Consider the following 21572-nt stretch of genomic DNA (forward strand, 5'->3'; position numbering starts at 1 on the left):
GGCTCGGGAAACCCCGGAAGAGCGAGGTGGGCCCCGTATGCTCCGCAATCCCGGTCAGTCCTAGGCGAGCAAGTTTAGCCGGGAAAAAACACCCCAGCAGTGTTCTAGGGCTTCCGTGTCACTGCAACCTACTTCCGATTTCAAATGGGAAATGAAGTCTAGGAGCCTCTTCCTTAAGTGGTCCCCGGAAATCTCAGGCCCGTGAGGTGGGAGAAGCCAGAGCTCCTTACTTCGTGGTTCCGAAGTGAAGTCTGATCTTAACGGCGTCGTTAGCTTTTTCACCGCTTAAGAGTTTGCAGTGCCCTTTCAAAGATCTGTGCCCGCTCTTGCATTAGTTGCTTACTTATTTTGGGCAGTCTTGTGCCTGCCCCCTGGGGTAAGGCGGGAACAAATGAGAGAAAGGGGCAGTGGAAGACCTCTGAGAAGATCCGATTCTTGTCCCGTGGTTGAATAGGCGGGCAAGTCACCATCTTTCCAGAATCTATTTCCTCGTGAGTGAAACAGAGATCAAGGACGTCTGCAAAGTTAGCTGTGGGAACTGAAATCCAGGCTAAATTCCTGCCAGGTACAGCAGGCCTGAGTCTCTCCAACCTGTGTCACGTTGATCACTTTACAACGTTCAGATGTGGGATTCCTTTCCCCTGGAACACTTTCATTTCCGGCTTCCGTTGGAAGACAAGTCTCCACAGGTCTCATGTTTCTGTATGCCACCCAGAGACACTGCCTTTTTGGTACTGTCTTTTCAAGGACGTTTCTATGATGAACAGCCTCAGAAGGCAGAGATAATGTCTCCCTCCAGGCAAAGATCTGGCAATCTTACTCTTCATTATAAAAGATTTGGGTTCCCTAAGCTTCCTCCTGTGGCCCACATCATGTAGGCTTTTGGGAATTAAGTCTCAGGAAACTGGCCCAAATGACTATAATCTGACTATTGCCATTGCTGTTAGTAATAAACTGTCCGTTGACTCAAGAGTTTCATCTACCAGCATTCCTGAAACTGTGGCATGCTAACATGTGTTGACTAGAAAAAAAAAAAAAAAGCACAACTTAAAAGTTGAGAATTACATCTTACTTGGCGGACAAAACAGAGGACTTAAGCCCTGAGGGACTCCTTGCTCCAAAGAGGTAGGAGAGGATCCAGGATACATAGTTTTTGCAACAAAGACCAGGTAGTCGGAACTTGAAAAGATTACTGTTAATTAAAGAAAACCAGATATCTCAAGTTAGGGAATTTAGCACTTTTCTATGTATGGGAAGATGCAAGAGTCTGGGCTCACTAATTGATGTGCACCTCGGCTATCTGAGGTCAGTATCCTGTGCTTTCTCATCCTGAGTCTCTTCGGGGTGCATCACTGGGGGGAAGGGGGCAGTGGCTGCAGCAGTTGACTGCTAGGTCGGGGTAGCGTTAATGTGATGGCTTGATGGCCGCAACATCCTTTGTTTACCGATACGGCAGGCAGCATTTTTTCCATTGATACTTGTTAGCTTGCAAGTAGGCTAAAATCTAGACAATTTCCTTCCAAACTTTTACTCAGAATAGGCCTTTCCCCACAATGCCAAGCCGATGGATGCCACTAAGTGTTATTGCTTTCTGGAGTGTTTCTTATACATGATCAGTGGTCCTCCTGAAGTTACCGGGGGAGCTTTCTAAATAAAAGCACAGATTCTTGAGTCCAGATTCTTTGATCTACTTGCCTCTTTGGGAGGAAAGGCCCAGGAATCTGCGTTTTTCACACGCTTTCCAGGTGATTCTCAGGTACAGTAAAGTTTGAGGCCCATTGTGCTAGGTCTACTCACCCAGCAAGTAGGTCTCCAGTTAGGCTTACTGGTTCAAAAATTAACCTTCGAGACAATATCTGAAAAGGCCACAAGATGGGGCTAATAGCCCCACATGCCAGGCACCTCCCTGGAAAATCTTGTCTCTTCTAGTCTCACTTTCTTTCACTGTTTTATCTATGTGGCCCAGTTGCCCTGCGAATCTGTTTTGCTGTATGGGTGTTTCATTCTGTTCTTATGATGTCCTTTGTTTGTTTTGTTGTTGGTTCTTTTCTCAACTCTCTGAGTAGGGCCGCAAATCAAAACAAGGGTAAAGAGCAGAAATTAACAGGTGGATCTTTTTTTTCCTTTAAGGAGAATACAAAGGTTAACATTAAACCAGTAAGGTCCTCCAGTCTTTCTGGAAATCTGGAAAGGACTTGGTCCTATTCCAAGCACCACCATTAGCCAGGGGCAAGACCTGGGGCATAATATTTCACTTTCCTTACTTCCTTTTTCTCAACTGTAAAAGGAAAGATTGGACTAATTGTTCCAAATTCTTACCAGCTCAGACACTCTGAACTTTTTTTATTCTTTGCGTAATTTCAGGAAAGAGGGTGATTAAGATACAGAGACCAGGAAAGAGAAGTCTTGGTGATTGTAACTAATGTGTCACCAGCTCCTGTTTCTTCTTCCAGGAGAAAGGACCTTCTTCAGAGGCCCTGAAGTTCAGGTCCTCTGTATACCGGCTAAACTATTACAAAACTCAATTGGCAGTTCTCACTACTATAACTTGCCCCATCCCATCCCATCCCCAGGCATCTTTGCCAGGCACTGCCACATTTCCAACCCCCCTGCTATCACCATGTACATTTATGTAAGGAATGACAACTCTTTATTAAATGTCGTGTTAGGAAAAAAACTATTCCTAGGTGCAGAAAGAAGAACAGCTTTTTTTTTTCCTTTTTGAAGCAGATGACTAGAAAGTGACTACTGCAAATAAAAAGCAGAGATTGTTAGATTAGATAAAAAAAGCAAGACCCAACTATATGCTACCTAAAAGGAACCCACTTAAATATAAGCCTACAAGTAAGTTAAAAGTAAAAGGATGGAAAAAGATATGCCATGCTAACACGAATCAAAGAAAGTTGGTGTGGCCCTATTCATATCAGAAAAAGCAGATTTAATATCAAAGAATATTATAGGGATAAGGAGGATGACTGCTGTATTTGACAGTCACAGGGCTGGCAGTAGCAAGAACCATTTTCAGAAACGGGCAACCAGAGATGCAGATGTACTTGAACTTGTTCAGCAACGTTACCAAGGACATCTTAGAGGAAATCACTGTAGTCTGATGCTTGATGTTGGACACAGTGATGGCTTAGGCCTTCTCTGAGGCCTCTGCCATAGAGAAAGGAGGGTAGGGGCTCTGAGTTTGACTTGCAGGGGGAACTCCCATAAGAATTAGTGCTTAATGCAAGTGACTAGGGAAACACCTGGGGTAGTAAATCGCCTGCCTCTGGATCAGATTCAGTCTCAGACTTCTTTTATTTGCTCCATATGCTTTTTTTCCTCTGTATCACTTATGATCTTCTAAGCTGCAACTTGTAAATTGCAACTCACAATGATTAAACCATAAGGGCATGGAAGATCTCACATAACAGAAAGTCTGGAGGCAAGAAGGCTGTGTCCAGCCCTGTGACACTGAGACCCCAGATTCTTTCCATCTTTCTGGTCTGCCTATGGCTGCCTTTGGGTTAGAAAATTACCGCAGCTGCTCCAGATATCTTATGCTGATGGAAATCAATGTCCAGAAATGGAATAGGACCATTTCTCCCTAGTATGCTTCATTTTCAGAGCCACGAAACCTTTCCTACAAACCTCCAGAAGATTTCCCCTCACACCTTATCAGCCAGAACTGGGTCACATGCCCACCTCTAAATCCATCACCATCAAGGAGGATGAGACTGCTATGACCGACTTAAACCAATTAGGCTTTACCTGAGTCATGTGCTGGAGGGCTGGTCACTGAGATACCTTTGGGGCTCAGCTATTTGTTAGAAAGATGGGGAAATCGCCATAAGATAGGCAGCTACAGGATCAAAACAGTTGCCAACATATGCAAATTGGGAGATATACCATAAAAAAAAATTTTTTTCCCTCTGCTTTTTTGTTGTTTAAAAAAAATTAATTGTGCTAAAATGAGCATAAAACTGACCATCCTAGGCGTTTTTAAGTGTACAGTTCAGTAGTATTGAGCATATTCCCATTATTGTGCAACAAATATGCAGAACTTTTCATCTTGTAGAACTGAAACTCTGAACCCTTTAAACAAATGCCCTTTTCCCCCTTTCCCCAGGCCCTAGCAACCACCTGTCTACTTTATGTCTCTAAGAATTTGACTAACAAGTGGAATCACTTGTTTGTGACTGTCTTATTTCACTAAGCATAATGTCCTCAAAGTTCATCCATGTTGTAGCATATTTTAGAGTTTCCTTCCTTTTTTTTAAAGCTGAGTAATATTCCGTTGTATGTGTATACCACATTTTTGTTTACCCATTCATCCACTGATGGACATTTGGATTGCTCCCACCCCGTGGCTATTGTGAATGATGCTGCTGTGGACATGAGTGTACAAATATCTCTTCGGGACCCTGCTTTCAATTCTTTCGAGTATTGAATATATGCCCAGAAGTGGAATCTCTGGATTTATTTTTACTTTTTTGAGGAACTGGCATACTGTTTTCTGCAACAGATTCACCATCTTACGTTCCCACCAACAGTGCACAAGGATTCCAATTTCTTCACATCCTGACCAACATTCGTTATTTTCTTTCTTTTCTTTAATAGTAGGCATCCTAATGGATATGAGGTGATATCTCCATGTGGTTTTGATCTGCATTTCCCTAATGATTAGTGATGTTGAATATCGTCTCATGCTTTTTGGCCATCTGGATATCATCTTTAGAGAAATGTCTATTTAAGTCCTTTGCCCCGGTTTTAATCGGGTTATTTTTTGTTGTTGTTGAGTTGTACGAGTTCTTTATATATTCTGGATATTAGCCCCTTACCAGATATATAATTTGCAAATATTTTCTCCCACTCTGTAGGTTGCATTTTCATTTTGTTGCCATTCATTTTCATTTTGCTGCACAAAATTTTTTTCATTTTAATGTAGTCCTCTCTTTTTACTTTTGTTGCCTGTGTTTTGATGTCATATCCAAGAAATTATTGCCAATGTCATGGTTTTAGGTCATATGTGTAGGTCTTCAGTCTATTTTGAATTAATTTTTATATATGGTGCAATGGAAGGATCCAACTTTATCTTTTGCATGTGGATATCCAGTTTTCCCACCACCATTTGTTGAAGAAACTGTTCTTTCCCCATTGAGTGGTCTCAGCACCCTTGTTGAAGATCAAATGACAAGAGTTCATTTCTGGATGCTCTATTGCATTGCTCTATATGTCTGTCTTTATGCCAGTACCACACTGTTTTGATTACTGCAGCTTTGTAATAAGTTTTGAAATCTGGAAGTGTGAGACCTTCAACTCTGTTTTTCTTTTTAAAGATTATTTTGACCGTTGGGATTTGTTGAGATTCCATATGAATTTTAGGATGGGTTTTTTTTCTATTTCTGCATTAAATGGTGTTCGGATTTTCATAGGGATTGCATTAAATCTGTAGATTTAATGGGGTAGTACTGCTGTCTTAACAATACTGTCTTCCAATCCATGAATGCAGGATAGCTTTCCATTTATTTGTGTCCTATTATCTCTTTCAGCAATGTTTTACAGTTTTCGGTGTACAAGTCTTTCACCTCCATTTTATTCTTTTTGATACTATTGTAAATGGAAATATTTTCTTAATTTCCTTTTCAGATAGTCATTGTCTGCCTTTGCTTTTTTTTTTAAGTTTTTTTTTGATGTGGACAATTTTTAAAGTCTTTATTGAAATTGTTACAACATTACTTCTCTTTTATGTTTTGGTTTTTTGGCCCTGAGGCATGTGGGATCTTAGCTCCTTGACCAGGGATCAAACCCGCACCCTCTGCATTGGAAGGCAAAGTCCAAACCACTGGACCGCCATGGAAGTTGCTGTCTGCCTTTGCTTTTTTTTTTTTTTGCGGTACGTGGGCCTCTCACTGTTGTGGCCTCTCCCGTTGTGGAGCACAGGCTCCGGACGTGCAGGCTCAGCGGCCATGGCTCACGGGCCCAGCCGCTCCAGGGCATGTGGGATCCTCCTGGACCGGGGCACGAACCCATGTCCCCTGCATCGGCAGGCAGACTCTCAACCACTGCGCCACCAGGGAAGCCCTGCCCTTGCTTTTAAAGAAAGAAAGATCTGCCTACATTGCTACATTAAGCTCCCTCTCCTGCGTGGCAAGAGACTTGAGCTGAATAGCAGCTGCTCCCTGTAGGAGGGACATTTGTTCCTGTTTGCCACAGTCCCTATCCAGCCAGCTTCCCTCACACTCTCTACCCTGCCTCTGTCAGCATTTGGGGTTTTGACCCCTTGTTTGGAGGTCCCCAGTGAAGCCTACACACTGCTGCTACTCATTGTGAAGGATTGAGGGTGGTAAAGTACTCTGGTACAGACTGGCAACTTGACCACTTGACAAAATGAAATCTAAACTGCTGTTCCATGTTCCTGAAATGTAAGCCCCCAATTATTTGATGGCAAACATTTTTAACAGAAAAATTTCTGAAATACATCGTGTGCTTTTTTCTCTCTAAAATAGAGGATGCAGAACAGAATTTAAGCTTTTCTTCACGACTTACCAAAATAGACAATAATTACTGGGCTGGGCTGGGTAATAACGGAGTGCCCTCAGGAGTTAATAAAGTGTGTGGGGTTCTTTGTCTCTGTCCCTTAAATGGCCACAGATGCCTGTGATCTGTGGGTTCTTGCATTGGCTAGGCATTTGTTCTTTCTTGCTTAGAGGTTCTTCTTGCTACTAACAATGAATCTGCCTGCAGCAACCTGCTCTCCCTTCCTAGTTGATGCTTCTAGCATAGTGTGGGCTGGGCCCTGATAGCCACGTGTGTTAGAATCGCTGGCATCAACAATGGCAAGAGTCATGCAGTCACTCTGTTGCTTCAGAGGTTTTCCATAGGCAGTGGGGGACCTGGTGAGCTCACTCACAGGTGGGGGTAAAGGACTGAGAACCAAGAAGGTCAAAGTCACAGGAGTCATGGAGGTGACCCGGAGTGAGCAGGGCGGGCTGGGCTCCATCCGCTTCCATGCAGTCACTTTCCAAGAACGTCCCACAGCCCACTGTCCTGCGGCCACTTTGGGGAGCTACAGAAGGGCTGGCAGCAGTGCCCTGGGCTGTGGAAACTGCTGAAAATGAAAACACTCTTCGGCCTGATCCGTCTGCCCTCCCTCTTGGGTTCCCAAATTAATTTCTCACTACATTTAATATGGTTTCATTTTTCCCAAGGAGACACTTTGGATTATGTCCAGGAATTCCTTTTCTTTTCTCTGTGGAATGATTTTATTTATTTTAACCTTTTCACTATGAATATTTTCAAACACAGTATTAGAGAGAACAGTGTAATTAACCCCCACATACCCATCTTTCATCTTACATCAGTTCTCAATTTTGTTGTTTTTGTTCCTCCTCTCCCCTACACTGTTGGGGGGGTGGCGTGTGTGGAATATTTTAAAGCAACCATGACTTTTATTTCAGGAATGCATCTTTTAAAGTTACAACAGGTTGTAATATTGTTGTATGATATTATTGTCCACTGTGAACCACAGCACTAGCAAGAAAACTTACATGTAATTATCTCTAGTCTTCCCGAAACCCTGTCAATTATTCCCATTTTTATAGATGGGGATGTTGAGGTTCTGCCTTAATCTGTATATAAAAGAAAATGGGCTAAATGATGGTATATTAGTTAGAACTCAGTTTAGGCTTTGGTTTTCAACAGAAAAGCCTCAAGTTCAGTAACGTGAACAATTGAAGTGTTTCTTTCTCTCTTGTATAAAAGTTCTCCCAGGTCCAGACCATGTCTGGGGCTAGCATGGTGGCTTGATGGTGCTCGTTAGGGACCCAGGCTTCATCTCTGCTCTGCTCTTCAATGTTGCTCTGCTATTCTCAACGCCACAGACCAAGATGACTGTTCCAGGTCCCATCATCAGGTGGTAGTGGAAAAGGGACTAGCGGAGGGCATACCCATTCCCTTGAAGGACTTGGTCCTGAAGCTGCACACATAACGTCTACTCGCCAGCCACTGCCCAGAATTTAATCACACAGTCACACCTGCAAGGGAGACTGGGAAGGGTAGTCTTTATTTTGGGCAGCCTCTGGCCAACTAAAATTCAGGGATTCTCTATAAGTGAAGAAAGGGGACAACCAGTAATGCTTTCATGGATAGAATAAAGGGTTCTTTAGAAGTCAAGGGTGTGGCTTTGAGTCCTCCATTCTGGCCTCAGCTGTGGTCCATTTAGTATGCCTAGTGGTGCCTGGTTAAATTAGAGATAGATGTCCTTTGGTCGTGAGCAACTTCAATTATCTAGTCCTTGTGCCCATGAGCTTTTTCTTTGTTAATTTTTTTTTGTTCTGAACACTTATAACCATACTGTCCTTTTAAAATGAATTTTATTGAAATAGTAAATTTATATTATGTGATTTAATTCCATTGTCCATAATGGAGAGACTCTAATTACATACCATCACGGCCCTGCTATTAATGAGTCTGGATTCAGCTTCGCTCTTTACCACCTGGGTGGTGGACAAATTCTTTGTTTACCTCCTCCAAGCCTCCTTTTCCTTTCTATAAAATAGGAATATTATTATCAGCCTCAACTGTTGTGAAGATTAGATGATGGATGAAAGTTCTGATCACAGTGAACACTTGACAAACTACCTATATAACAGATACATATGTACTATCTCCCCACTAATCCTATCTTATTTAATTCCTATCACTTCTAAAAATAATAACTATAGCATTTTATAGCATCTTCATACTTATTAGTTTGGGCATCACAAAACCTTGTGAAATAGGCAGAGCGGGTAGTCCTTAGTCTTCTATTCTAGATTAGGAGATATGAGCTCAGAGAGAGGGATTCACCTGCCCAAGGTCACGTATTCCCTCTAGACTGGATCCTTCCCATGTGCATTTAAACCTGCATCTTAAACAAATGATTAAACAGCCCTCTTTCAACCCACAGCCCCCTCAATCACCCGCATCTCTCAAGTCCTCCTTCAGCCAAGACATACTGCCTCCGTGATTTCACTTCCAATTCACTCATCAGCCCGCCCCATCCAACTTTTGCCTCTTCATTAAGTTTGCTCCTGGCAAGAGCCTGACCTTAAGATCTCTGCTCCCTCTTACTCCACCCCAGACCATCTCATCCATTCCTGTGGTTTCAGATGCCAACCAGAAGCTCATCACCAGCTCAGACAACTTTACCGAGCTCCAGTCCCAGCTCCTTTTGGGATGGGAGTGGGGGTCAGGTTAGGAGAACCCTTTTCACAAGTCTGGGCATAAGACAAACAGACCATGAACCATGGTAGGGGCAATAGGACTTGAAATAAAATGATGAATAGGAAAAATGATTGGAAGAATTCCCAGAACCTAGAGATAGAATGGCTGTGGGGTAATAAAGGAGAGTCAAAGGTGATTCGGGATTTAACACTTGGTTCCTGGGATAATGTTACTGACACTCATGGGGAAAACTGGAAAGGACTGTGTTGGGAGAGCCATGTGATGCAGTGTTGAAGACTTGAAACTGGGGTGAGGGTGGAACATTTAAATGGAAAATTCAAAGTGTTTTTTTCTTATAGTTTCCTTCTCCTGCTGAACCAGCCCCACATTTCTCCCCCCACCTCCAACCAGGGCTTCCCACAATTGCACTGTCTCGGCTTGAGACAGACAGAAGTAGATAGAAGGGAAATTTTTTCTTCTTCACTGGCATAGGTTACTATCCCAACCCACAAAGAGCCATGGGTAGAATTTTTAAGAGCCTTTATGTAGAGTTCTAGGCTCCTGAAAGTGTTTCTGATAGGTTTTCCTTAGAGGCAAGTAAGTTTGACCCTGTCACCTTAGCCTTTCACGTGCACCACTGGACAGAGCATAAGAAGACCTGAAGACGGAGTCATCCACTGCAGGGAGTTTCTCAAGCTTCTTTCATAAATAAAACCTATGATGCTATGATTCTAGGAGCTAGATATTTGGAGCTTCAAAAAGATTGCTGAAGACTTCAACAACCTCAAAATTTTGAATATCTGAAAACTTTTCTTTCCCTGAATTAGGACCCAGTGAGAGTGTAGTTCATGGATTTGGCCACATGAAGGCAGCATACACAAACTCACCTTTCCTTAAACCAGTCTGGAGTTGCCTTGCTCTTGAGTTCCCACTGTCATCACGGGGCACCAGACTCTCCACAATTCACGCAGGTCCCCAACCTTCACACTGTTGGACCTTCATCACCTCATACCCATGCACAGGAAGACGGATGGGCCACCTGTTTGCTGACACCCTCTGACAATCTTCCTCACAGAGTGGTCGGTTGGTGCCTCATCTTCCCCCATATGTCCCCTGCTAACTCCAGTTCACCCCATCTGACTTGCCTTGTCGCCCAAGCCCTAGCCAGGGTCTCCCTCGCTACCTACTTGTATGTCTTCTCACTGCTTTGCAGACCCTGGCATTACCTGGTGCTGAGAACACGGCTGATCGGTGGACGGGATGAACAAGTCAGAGCTCCAGCAGTTGTGTTCGTGAGCTCCGTCAGGTGGGTTGTAAGTTACCCTGAGTGAGTGAGTGGGCCCCAGGCACAGAGATTCTGATTTTCAGTAGACCTGGAGTGGCATCCAGGTATCTGCTTTTTTTTTTTGGCCGCGTTGCATGTGGGATTTTACCACTGGACTGCCAGGGAAGTCCCAGGTATCTGCATTTTAAAAGCTACAGGTAGTCCACTGATCATACTTGGATGAACACTGATTTTCTGATTTTGTGGCCTTGGACATGTTCATCTTTTAATCTCGGTTTTCTTTTCAGAAAATGGGAAGAATTAAAGGAAACGTAAACATAGATGAAATGTAAACTGAGTGCTTCCTTAGCGCAGTGGTTGGCATTTAGACATGCTCACCAAATGCTGGCTTTTCTCCTGGGGTGACCCGTCTGCTGAGTTTGGGGTGGGGGGTGAGAGAGTCTGGGGGTGAGTATAGTGTATGCAGGGCTGTCACATGTGGCTGCACAACGCCAGGGGGCACCACCCTCAGAGACGTCTTTGTGAATAGCATCCTCTAGAACTGTGGGACATCCCAACCCTTCACAGGATACAGAATGAAGAAGTTTGGGGTGAGGGCTCTGGAGAGGAGCCCTGAGGGTGTGGGGCAATACTGTGACACACCAGCTTTTTGACCTTATGCTAAGCCCGGTTCACCTCCTCCTACTCAGGAGAAAGTCTGGCATCTTTCTAGTGATAGGGAAAGGGGTTGCTAAGTGCCTTGACTCTCACTGCCCTGCTGGCCTGAGTGAAGAGGTAAACCAGCCTCTTGATTTAGGCAACAAACCAAGTGGCCTGATGTAGAGATGGGGTGAGAAAGGCTGCCCAGTTTCTATGCCTATTCTTGTGCCTCTTGTCCTGGCTGGTACAGCGCAGGGACCCGGTCCGTGGTGTTCAGGCCCCTCGACCAGTTCTGCTAAAGCTCCTGGTGATATTCACCTGATTTCTGGCGCCCCCAGAAGGGCCTGGGCACTTTAGGGCTTGAAGAGACCGGGAGGGACACTGATGCTGAGAGCGCGACAGGCAGGTGAGTCTCCAGCTCTGAAACATACCTGGGGGCTAAGAGGAAACGCCAGCCTCTAAGTGTGGCCTCTCAAAGTTTCCAAGTGGACAGGAAGAAAGAGGGAGGGGTGGTAGGAATGGAGGCTCAACTGCTCACGGGGGGCGGGGGCGGGCACAGAACAGCAGAAGACCCCACCTAGGGTCGGGGCGTGGCAGAGATGGCCCCCCATCTCTGGGCACGTGCAGCTCCGGAAACTGGCGGCGGCGTCTATTTCAGAGTTTATGGTAAGAGGCTGGAGCGGCACACGCTCGGCACCGCAGACAACACACCCCACCCCTTAAGGAAGTGGGGAGGAGAGCAGCAGGGGTGTGGTTAAGTCGGAGAAGGAGAGGGGAAAACACAAACCTGTCAGCGCTGTTTCTCAGCGGAGGCCTCCGGAGCCGCCGCGCACCCCTTAAGAAGAGCCCCTCACCTGCCGCCGCCCCGCCGCACCTGGCCGAGCCGAGAAGCCGCCGCCGGAGTCGGCGCTTCGCTCCGTGTGAGTCCCCTCCCGCGATCGCAATCGGGGCTGAGCGCCCAGCCAGAAGGTGCAGGCTGGACGAGGCGGGAGGGTCGGGGTGACTCCGGGATTGCGGGGACCCGGACGGGACCGGGAGCCGCGGACCCAGAAGTGGGCGCTGCGGCGTGGGGCGCTCCCGGGGCCGGCGAGCCCTCCGCCAAGGGAGAGGGATTCCATTTTTGGAGTTAATTTGAGACAAAAGGGTGTTTTTCCCTCTTAGTTCTCTTATCAGACAGGGGAGGATGGGTGTGTGGGGGGGTGATGGGAGGGCACAGAAAGGCCGCCTGCCTCTAAAGGTCAGGCCAGAGAGCTTTCAGAATCCAACTCTTCAACTCCTGCCTTAGAGCCTCTGCCGCTTCCTCCTGTGCCCCCTGCCGTGCCCTTCAGCTCGCCCACCCTGCTCACATTCCCACGCACACCCCACTGCGCTCCCCGCCCCCCAGAGGGCATCTTCTGAATCAAGCGCCGACTGGAAGCAAGCAGGGCTCTGCAGGGGGGTAGAAGCAGAACTCTGTGCGTGCGTGTGTGCGCGTGCGTGTGTGTGTGTGTGTGTGTGTGTGTGTGTGTGTGAGTGAGTGCCTGTGTGTTGTGGGGACTAAAGTTAACGCTCGCTGCCACCCCGGGTCTTTGTGACATTACTTCAGAATGCCCCTAAAGGGTTAAGTTCTGTGCCGCCTTCTCCTGTCAGGCTGTGCGTGGGCAAAGCCTTGGGTGGGTGAACAGGCAACATATGGGTGCTGTTCTGAGCCCACCGAGCCCCACCACCTGCCCTAAACGTCAGCCATCTGACACTTGCGTCTCCCCACACGCCAAGCTTGGAGCTCAATCCAATTAGGCTTCTCCAAGGGGTCAGGGCAGGGAGGAGAGCCGAATTTTGGACACACAGGGGGCATTCGCCAGGGGCGCTCAGAAACCAGAAGAGGAAGAGCTTTCCCCCGACCCACAGCTGGACGTGAGCCCTCGGGGCAGTTGGTTCGAAAAGATCAGGGAAGGGACACAAGGAGGCTCCTCCCTTGAGGGCAAGGAATGCAGGTGTGGACCTAACCCCAGCCTTTCACAACTCCTCTGGGGGAGGGCGAAGAGGAAGCAGAGACAAAAAAAGTGTGTGAAAATGGAAGGAGGGAGGGAAGTAGTCACATGGAGAGAGCAGCTCTGGCATGACACTCTGCTCTCATTCCTTCATTCAATAAGCATTGGCTGACTTCCTACCTCAGGCCAGGTGCTGGCGCTGGGCATGGGAGACCAGGGTGCGTGGGACCCAGCCCTGCGCCCCGAGCAGTGCCATGGGGAGGGAGGGAACAGGTGCTGACCAGCCCAGTGCTGGGGGCTGGGGGTGGAGCCGGTCAGTGTGTCCAGGAAGGCTTCCTGGCAGAAGTGACTCTAAGTGGAGACCTGAAGGATTGGTAGAATTAGCCTGGGAGGGAAAGAGGGGCATGAAACGGCATAGGGCACAGCAAGTACTGAGACCTGAGGCCAGAAGCAGCGGGATGAACCCAGGAAACTGAAAGTAGCTCGGGGTGTTCAGCACGTGGAGAGTGCAGGGGTGAGTTGAAGCTGGAGAGGTGGGAGAGACAGCTCCAGAAGGGCCTGCTCTGGCTGCCATGGCAACTCCTGTCACTTGGGCCCTAGAGCCAGCAGCCTCCGACTTGACTCAAGGGTGCGGGGCCGCCAGATTTAGCAAATGACAAAGTGAGAGAGTGGCATGGACAAGTATACACTACCAAACGTAAAATAGATAGCTAGTGGGAAGCAGCCGCATAGCACAGGGAGATCAGCTCGGTGCTTTGTGACCACCTAGAGGGGTGGGATAGGAGGGTGGGAGGGAGGGAGACGCAAGAGGGAAGAGATATAGGAACATATGTATATGTATAACTGATTCACTTTGTTATAAAGCAGAAACTAACACACCATTGTAAAGCAATTATACTCCAATAAAGATGTAAAAAAAAAAAAGAAAATACAGGACACTCAGATTTGAATTTCAGATAAGCAATGAATATTTGTCAAGTATAACTATGTCCCGTGCAATCTTTGGGGCATACTTATACCAAGACATTATTCACTGTTTATCTGAAATTCAAATTCAGCTGGACATCTGGTATTTTATCTGGCACCTGTCCTCTAGGGGGAAGCTGAGGATGCTACAGTGCTGGGAAGTGAAGGGTAGGTAGTGCCCAGGCACCAAGGGAACAGTCTCAGGACATATTATCTTTTTTTTTCTTTTTTTATTATTTTTAATTAATTTTTATTGGAGTATAGTTGCTTTACAATGTTGTGTCCGTTTCTGCTGTACAGCAAAGTGAATCAGCTATACATACACTTATATCCCCTCTTTTTTGGATTTCCTTCCCACTTAGGTCACCACAGAGCACTGAGTAGAGTTCCCTGGGCTATACAGTAGGTTCTCATTAGTTATCCATTTTATGCATAGTATCAATAGTGTATATATGCGAATCCCAATCTCCCACTTCATCCCACGCCCGCCGCCCAGGACATATTATCTTGTAACCAATCCTCCTAGATTCCACTTTGGGGCTCCTTCACTGATTGAGCATGTTATTTCTTAAAATCAAAAGAAAGACAGTTCCTTGCCTTTGGAGCCCCGTGAACCTGGATTCAAATGCCAGCTTTGCCACTTGCCTGCTGTGAGGCCTTACGTAAACCACTTCACTCCTTGGAACCCCAGAATCTCTTTTCAGAAATGAGGATAAGAGTATCTGTTCGTTCAGGTTGTGGGGTGGATCCGTGGTAACGTATGTAAATTGCGCAGGGAGCGCTGAAGAAAAAGTGGTAGATATTAATCTTCCTGGCGCTTTCACAGGGGTAACCAAAGTAGCATCCCTGAAGTGCTTGGGGATGTTTATTTGTTTGTATTTATTGAGCACTCAGAGGTTGCAGGGGAAGTACGTGGTGGAGGTCCTTCTCCTAGTGAGACAGTGGGTTGGCTCCTGAGCAGAAAGGGAGAGCTTGGGGCAGTTTTTCAGCTTTGTCAATGACTTCCTTCCCAGATGCCCTGGAAGACCCTGGGGAAGGAGTGACCATAACTCAAAGTTGAATTAACTGAAAGGAAATGTGAATGAATTAGAAGGGAGAATCCAGGTAACACACTAAGCACAACGGACACAGACAAATGCACCATAAAATTTAGCTGTTGATATTCCCATTTTTATAAGGAGTACCTTATTAGAAAAATAGAGCTCAGGGGTAGAAGAAGTAAAGATGCCTTGTTTTCACTTTAATGGGGGGCATTTATAAGAGCGAATTAGGGGGCCTCCTAGAAGGGAACCTAGAGGGAGTTAATAATTTGTTAAGAGAAAGAGGAAATGGAAAGTGTGTTTCCCTTGTGGAAACCACTGGGTTACAAATGGTCCCTCTTTCCAGTGGCTAAATCTCCCCACCCCCCTGCCCAGTGGTAAGCATTTTGTCCCCAGTTCTTTAGAGCAGCATTTGCCACACAGTGTTCGGAGAAACTCTCTGCCATGAGATAGTTACAGGTGTTGCACTGGTGAAACGCTCCAATGAGCCCACTCTCAGAGATTCGTCCTGCGTATTTGTATGATCAAGGCTATGGTCAGTTCCTCAGAAAAGACACCTGTATCGCTGGACTTACTAGCATCCCCTAAATTTGACTGTAGACCCCTTTTAGTGGGTTTGGGGGACACCTACTACCATCTCAATGGAAATGGCACTCCACTCCTACTGACTGTTGATGTAGGTGCAGTTCTGGAACCAAAAAGATCTTTCTGCGGACATTACTCATCCCATAACTCTAGCCTGGACTTAGTAGTGTCCAATTTACAGAAGATCTTCAGGGACCGAAGCCCCTGTCCCAGCATCGCTCATCCCTCACAGACACAAACCCCCACTTGTGTCAGCCTAAATCTTCCTACCACAGTTCACACCCATTTCCCATTGTTCGGAGGACCCTGGAAGAGTATGTCCCTCAGCATGTAGCCCTCCAGGGTATGGCAGTCATTCCATGTGTTCTTAATATTGTTAAGGAAAGTACAATTGAGGCAGGCGAGGGGAGGAAGCGTCCCTTGGGTGAACCCCGAGTGGTAGGTGTCCTATTCCTACTTTTCTCCCTGCCCAGAAGGCTCATAGGCTCGGGACTCTGTGGCCCTGGCCTCCCAGATGAATGGATCTCTGAGGTGGCCGGAATAAAGATGGACAATTGCTGAGGTCCTTGGGCAGAAAGGGTGGTAATTAACAGAAGTTCTTGCTGGCTCCCTGATCAAGAATTTCTCTTAGACTCTGGGCCAGTTCTAGGGTAAAGGGGGAGGAGCAGGGAGAGTGGTGAGCGTCTCCAAAACATGAGTGTGGTTGGTGGTCCAGTGGTCCAGCGCCCGGACTTGGTCAGTCAGCCTGGGTTCCAGCTCTGGCTCTGGGTCTCATTGTATGACCTTGGCTAAGTCGTGTAGCCCTCTCTTCCTCGTCTCTGAGATGATGACAGGGCTTTTTGTGAAGGTATACCAGGAGTAATATTCCAAATATCAACAGCCACTAAGGCGTGGGCAGGGATCTAACAGAACTGAGCCTGCTGTGCCAGTGGTCACAGGGAACCTAGGAGGTGGACGAGGCAGGCAGGCAGTCAGGGCCCTGGCGGCAGGGGTGGGGGGGCGACATTTACAAGCTTGGATGGACTAGTCCAGTATTTTAATGTCCCAGATGGCCCTATGCACCAGCTTAATAACCTTGGCTGTGCATAACACATTCAGTCCTTTTTCAGGCACACAGTGGGCACGCAATGAATGTAGCTCTCCCTGTCATTCTATTTCATACTTTGAGTTGATCTGAGCTGGTGGGGAAGGGCCATTTTCTTTCCCACCTGGGGAAAAAGGCCGTGTTTTGAGGGGCAGAAGTGGGCTTCTCCTGTGCATCGTGTACAAGACAGAATTTGCTTCTTGCCCCCAACCTGCCTCCCCACACCCCACCCGCAGTGCACTGTGTCTGTGACAGCCGGGCCTGATGAGCTCTGTAGCCAGCAAAGAGCCTTTCTACTGCTGCCCACCAGACACTGGAGTCCGCACGGCCACTGAAGGCGCTCGGAGGGCTGACAGGCAGGGGAAATGGTGGCTTCAGCTTCCGGGGTTCTAGGCACCCAGCACGAAGCTCTGAGCCATGCGAGGGGGCGGCAGTGGGGCAGGGCGCAGCTCTTTTGAGTCACTCTGCCATTTCCCAAGGTATAATTATTACTCACGATGACGGTTTGATTAAGAGAGCAGGCTGGAGACTGTGTATTCCGATGCACTTTTTACCTAGACACGAGGTGTGGGTTGATAGGAGTGCAGGATTTTGTCTCCAGGTGACCCTGTAGGTGGGCTGCAGATGGGCCGTAGACCCCACCCAGCTCTTACCTTGCCCAGCACTAAAGGCAGTGGTCAACGTGATTAGAGCTAAGCAACCACCACCAAGGCCATGGAAGGGGAGCCTTCCCCTTTTCTATCCTGGTGACAGTTCACTAACATTTTCCTCCTCTCCCGTCACCTTCTTCCCTTTTTACGTCCTGAAATCCACCCACGCAGAACCTGGCACCATCGCTCACTGGACAGGAGCTCAAAGGAATGTTCTCGCCCGGAGTTTAGTGCTTGCTGCTTGGTTTAGTTCTTGACTCGTGGACTAGTGTCCCCTTCAATAGGCCAATTCTCCCAACAACTTTGAGGGCCCCAGGACCGCAGTCCCCCTGTTTCATGCCCTTTCCTTCTCTAAGGGTCTTCCAGCTGCCTCTCAGACTCCCCAGTTGTTGCAGTCCCACTGGGACACATGTGGGCCCATTGGGAATTCTGCCCTGAGTTCGGATTTTGCTCTTCTGGGGGAGGGGTACCATTTCCCACTGGTGAGGGAACCATCCTTCCTCTGGTCCCTGCTACTGGGAGCATCACGTGTTTTCCTGGTTTCTAAATAAGTGTCAACTGTCTCGTCCTCCCCCGCACCTAGCCTCGAGCACTCTCTTTGTTCTTCCGGAGCTTTGGGGGTGAGAACCCAGCTCCTCTCCCTGGCTCAGGTGTACGCTCTCCCCACCCCCAGTTCCAGCTCCAGGCAGGTTACCAGAGATCTGATACTCCAGCACCTTCGAAGATGCTCTTACCGGCATCGGTTTACCTTTGGTCTGCTATATACACGGATGCTGGGCACGGAAACATGGCCATGTCCATTTAGGCAGCTGTGAGTGGCTGTCCCGAGCTGAAGTTCTCAAGCCCCCAGCTCAGTGCTGGCAGATTGGCAGGCTGGGTGAGTGGACAGACGGTCAGGGGTCAGGAGACACGGCTTTGGTCTAGATTCTTCCAGTTGCTAACTGTGTGACTTTGGGTAAGTCGCTTCACTTTTCTCATTTGAAAATGAAGAAATAGTACCGCATCCCTGATAGGGTCGTTGAGAGAAACACTTGGCTTATGTGAAAATGCCTCATAAAGCACTGCCGGGCAGGATCCCTGGAAGGATGAAGAGTTTGGGTCAGAATGACATGGGTTGAGTCTTGATCTGTCACTTTCTCCTTGGTTGACATTGCCTAGTTATGTAACCCCTCGGAGCCTGAGTTTTCTCACCTGTGACTCATTCTTGGCATTTGTTCAATATTTCTCCCTTCCTTCAGCCCCCTCGTCACTCAGAGTATATAATCTTTCCCCGCGTTTGAGGGACTGTATCTGTCCTCAACGAGTTTACAGTCTGCTTGGGGATGTAATACATAAAGATAAATAACGGTAAGACAAGATGGGGACTTTTGGTGCCATAAAAAAGGCACCAATAAAGTGCTATATGAGGTCAGAAAACAGAGAGAGTTCTTCTTTCTGGGTTGTCTTGGAATGCTTCTTGGAGGAAGGGGCATTTGGAAAAGCTCCCAAAGGATATCTAGCGTATGGCCACGGAAACTTGGAACAGTGGTTGTGGTCAAAGAGTAAATAGAAGGGAGGTGGCGAGGCATGATTTGAATGACTCATTTTGGCTGGAGCCAAGAGTACCAAAGGGCGATTAAGTTAAGGGTAGAAACTTACATAAGGCTCAAACATGGTGGCTGAAGGGATTGGACATCATTCTGAAGGCTGTAGGGAACCACTGGACTTTATTCTAAAGGCTGCAGAGAGCTCTTGAGATATGAACTTGGGTGAAGGGGGCATGATCAGATTTGGGCAGCAGTGTATAAAGTGGATCAGAGAGTAAAGAGCTTGACCTCAAAGGAGGGGCATGTGGGAGTCTCAAGAGTCTGGATAACTTCTGTAATCTGGGATGATTTGTGGGTCCTGGAGAATATCTGCTGGTCAATCAGAGGCTTCTATGTTCTCTGAGTTGAAATTGGTCCTTACATGGATTTAAAAGATGTAGGGTTTATGGGAGCATCAAATTGTTTAGGTTATGTAAGTAATTTGTCATTCCCCTTAATCTTCTCCTTCCTCTGTGTTCTCAGTTCATAGGTAAGCCCTTTCCCATGGACCTCATCTTTGGTAGCAATGCACTAAGTGTCAGCCTGTCTAGAGGTCTCATGGCAGCCTCTGTATAGCAGCCTCCTGGAGAGTCATGCACTTCAGTCTGCCGCCCCCTTATCCACCGTCATCAGTTCAGACAACTCCTGGTCTCCCCCTCCTGTCTGACCCTCCTCCCCTGCTTCAGCTCTCCACTTCCAAGAATCTGTAAGAGTAACTCTAAGAGTTTCCACTTGAGTAACTCATCTTCAATGTTACAAGTTGAAAACTAAACTCATCGTTTTCCTACACCAAACTGTCTCCTTCTGGCATCCCTCCTGTTCATGAAGTTGTAGTTCTTCCAGACACTCAGGTCAAAAACCTTGGAATTATCTTCCCTTTCTCCTCTGCTTTTATCTTACCCATCACTAATCCTGCAAATTCTTTCTTCATGCCTCTCATTCCTTCCCTCCCTTTTCCATGCCCCTACCCTAGTCTGACCCATATTACCCAATATCACCTGATGTTACCTAAGAGCCTCTCCTTATTTCTAGTTCCCTCAGAAGCTCCTGTGCCTCTAGGCAAATCCAGATCCCTTGCATTTACTGTTTAACGCCCTCTGCAATCTGACCTTCATTTACCTTCTCTTCTTACTTCCCCATACTTTCCAAACTAAGCCCTTCACTCCAGCTAGCCTGGTCTGCCCACTGGTCTTCATCAAACCTCTGCCCAAGTCCTCTGTCCTGCCTGGACCACCTAGCCCCTTTTACCTTCTTCAATCAGACTCCTCCCCCAGGCTCAGATCAAGCCCCTCCCATTCTTTTGTTCTTCTTCCAAACTCCCTCAGATTCCAAGGATTGGGGATTCCTTGTGCCTCCTTCTTTACATGCTCCTGCCTGGCTCCCCAGGGCCAGATGTGATCTTCCTCATTCCCTGTGCCGGGCTTCACAACAGCCAGTTGCCACAGAGCAGGACCGCATTCTCCCCCAGGTTCGGGATGCTATCCTGGCCTCTTGGGGCGTGTGGAGGTTTCCCAGAGCCCAGAGAGAGGGAGTGGGCGATTTAGAGCGGGAGCTTGATACTCCCTTTGCTGAGCTACTCCTGTGTCTAACCCATTGGATCCTTGCCTTCTTCTCCCCCCTCATCCTCCTGCTTCTGGAGCCCCTTCTGGCCAGGCTGAATGATAGGAGAAAAACAGGGAGTAGGAAAAAAGGCAGGGAGCCTTGGTAGAGGGTGAAGTCGCTTTTGGGATACAGGAGAGAGATTTGCAAGGCAGAGGTTGGCAGTTTTTAGTGACCTGGACTTCCACCCACCTGTGCACAGGCCTGGGGCTTGCCGTGGTGGCTGCACTCTGAGCTGTCCAGAGGGTGGCCCTCCGTTGTCCCCAGAGTGGCCTCTGAACCTTCTCCCTCTTTCTTTACCTGATTCTCTGTCTAGTAAAACCCTTCCTGTACCTGTTTGCTAAATGCTTAGCTGCCAACCTGTGTTCACTCCCAGGGAGAGGTGTGGCGACAGAGAGAGCGCTACCCAGGGAGCAGACCCAGGAAGTCACTGCTCTGTCACCTTCCTGCCATGCAACCTTGGGTGAGTCACCTGGGTGGGCCAGTTCAAGCCTCAGGGTTTTCATTTGTACTTAGCATAACGGGGTTTGGGACTTCTTAACTAGAGGAGAACTTTCTTCAACATGGATCTTAGGTTAAAGCCCAGTGTGTAAACCAGGTTAAAGTAGATCTTGCCAGGGTTGAAGCAGGGAGGGCAGGTGCCTGCCAGGCCCTCTGCCCTTTCCACAGTGACCCCTGGACCCTCCTGCCTCGCGGGGGGACGAGATCATCTGGGATCCTCTCCAGGCCTCCAATTCTTGAAGCCCTCATTGTTTATGTGTCTAAACACACATACACTGGAGAATGGGTCTAGATGCAAGTGGATTCAGTAAAGAATGATATCAAAATAAGGAATACAACCTGGGGCATGGCGTGTGTATGTGCCAGGGGTGAGAGGGGATTGCATACATGAGTGCCCTGGGAGAAGATGCATAATTTTCACCTCTGAGCAAATGCACATGTTTACGGGAAGAAAGTCCAAAGCTTTCATCTGAGCTCCAAGGAACTTACGGCCTCA

The 21572-nt window shown here is 47.5% G+C and overlaps 1 protein-coding gene across 5 annotated transcripts in view; it reads left to right on the top strand.

Moving 5' to 3' along the window:
• Positions 1-50: 50 nt before the first annotated feature.
• The window catches only part of PTK2B (protein tyrosine kinase 2 beta), a 140328-nt gene continuing 118806 nt past the window's right edge, over positions 51-21572 (top strand). For 3 of the 5 annotated variants that reach the window (XM_027087864.1, XM_027087867.1, XM_027087866.1), the window contains exon 1: positions 11886-12036. The gene's annotated coding sequence lies outside the window, so the exon portion shown is untranslated. Of the gene's footprint in view, positions 1126-10405; positions 10499-11885; positions 12037-21572 lie in introns of those variants that run through there. The other 2 variants (XM_027087865.1, XM_027087868.1) reach the window with 2 other exon arrangements.

The sequence above is a fragment of the Aethalodelphis obliquidens genome, unplaced genomic scaffold (genome assembly GCF_003676395.1).
Source record: "Aethalodelphis obliquidens isolate GAN/ISIS:26980383/991018 unplaced genomic scaffold, ASM367639v1 scaffold61, whole genome shotgun sequence".
Taxonomy (NCBI): Eukaryota; Metazoa; Chordata; class Mammalia; order Artiodactyla; family Delphinidae; genus Aethalodelphis; species Aethalodelphis obliquidens.